Source organism: Phocoena sinus, chromosome 3, assembly GCF_008692025.1.
Source record: "Phocoena sinus isolate mPhoSin1 chromosome 3, mPhoSin1.pri, whole genome shotgun sequence".
Lineage (NCBI taxonomy): Eukaryota > Metazoa > Chordata > Mammalia > Artiodactyla > Phocoenidae > Phocoena > Phocoena sinus.
In genome coordinates, this window is record NC_045765.1 from 94,068,317 (window position 1) to 94,070,149 (window position 1,833).

Genomic DNA, 1,833 nt, shown 5'->3' on the forward strand with positions numbered 1-1,833 from the left:
TGCAGACTAACTGTACAATTACTTCTAAATAACCTCTCAGAAGAGAGAATCTTGCAGTATGCAAGATACATATGTGATTTGCCATCAACATATAATTTACCTATCTTAACTTCACCCACTATTTATGCAAGTAATGGGAATGGCATTTTCCTCAATTTTTTTTTAGTCTAGTAATTTAATGATCAGTATAGGAAAAGTAGAGAATATAAATGAAATAAACACTTTTGAAGAGTACAGACCAGTTTTGCAGAATACTTCACTTTAGAATTGTTGAATACTTCCATATAAATAGATCCAGTTTTTGCATTTTTGCCAGGAATACTACATAATTGATGTATACTCTTCTGAGTGAAGCATATCCAGAGATCACTTGAGGTCAGTTTGTTTGATGTGATATATTTGATTCCCCAAGAGGCAGGCTCTGATAGGGAAGCTAATTTGAAGGAATTTTATTAAGAATCGCTCTTGGGGGACTTCCCTGGTGGTCCAGTGGGTAAAACTCTGCACTCCTAATGCAGAGGGCCCAGGTTCCATCCCTGGTCGGGGAACTAGAACCTGCATGCATGCTGCAACTAAGAAGTCTGCACGCCACAACTAAAAAAAAGATTCCACATGCCTCAACGAAGATCCCAGGTGCCACAACTAAGATCTGGTGCAGCCAAAATAAATAAATAAATATTAAAAAAAAAAAAGAGAGAATTGCTCTTGAGATCATCAGTAGGGAAAGAAAGGAAATAAAGATGGATTTTAGCACAGAGAGAATTTGGGCTGTGATACAGTCTCAACAAAAGGCTCAGCCGATCCTGAGAGAGGTGTGAAACTGCGGTAGCCCTTCAGAATTGTCCAGCATTAGACAAGGGAACTAGGCGCCTGACTTGACCAGTCATTAGATGAGGGCCACACTGGGAAGAGGGTGTGCCTGTGGGTGAAGTGATCTCTTCAGCCAAGCCAATTCCAAGGAGAACTGACAGTTGGGAGCTGTCTGACTAAATACAGACAGATGCTGTAAATACAGACAAATGCTATGGGAATGCATCTTTCAGCCCCAAATGGGTGGCACATCAGTGCCCACTGCATTCCGTTAGTGGTAATGTTAACTTTGATCACTTATCGTCTGTCATTTTTCTCTACCGTAAAAGTACCTTATTCCCCTTTGTAATGAGTAAGTAATAATATTGAGGAAAACTTTGACATTATATAAATTTCCTGTTTCCCCCCACAAACTTTCACCAGATGATTTTAGTATCTATCAAGGATTTCTGCCTTGATCAACTATGAAAATGTGATTTTTTATTTGATGATTCTTTTCATATTTATTAATTGGCATTCTACTGTAAAGATTATTCCTTTTCCTGTTATTTCATTAATTCATTCATTAGTAGTATAAACTCATCAATTTTATTTTTTATATAATATATATAATCCATTAATATGATTATTTATTTTGATGCTTAAATTTGATGGGATCTTTATCAGTCTGACTTTGTGTCCAATTGTGTTCAGCTTTGTGCTCAGGTGCAATACTGAACTGCTTTTAGAGAAGCTTTACGTAACTTCTACTGCAAATAAATTACTTTCACCTCAGTATTCCCAGGAGATGACACATGCTAATTTTACAAGAATCTAAACTAAACAAGACATAGAAGGAAGGAACCCATAAAATTACACTTAAGCACCCCATTTGTCAGTGTATGACTATAATTCAAAACTCTGCTCAACTGAGCAAACCTCAGTTTTGATATCAAATAATTATAACAAAATTAAATATATCTAATTTGCACACATCAATATTTTGCACATTTGCATTGTTATACCATATTAATTGCATTATAC

The 1,833-nt window shown here is 36.0% G+C and overlaps 1 non-coding gene across 1 annotated transcript; it reads left to right on the plus strand.

Annotated features, from left to right (window-relative positions):
* The first annotated feature begins 475 nt into the window (after positions 1-475).
* TRNAR-CCU lies at positions 476-548 on the plus strand. Its single transcript has one exon. It is a non-coding gene; the product is annotated as a tRNA-Arg (tRNA).
* The last annotated feature ends 1,285 nt before the right edge of the window (positions 549-1,833 follow it).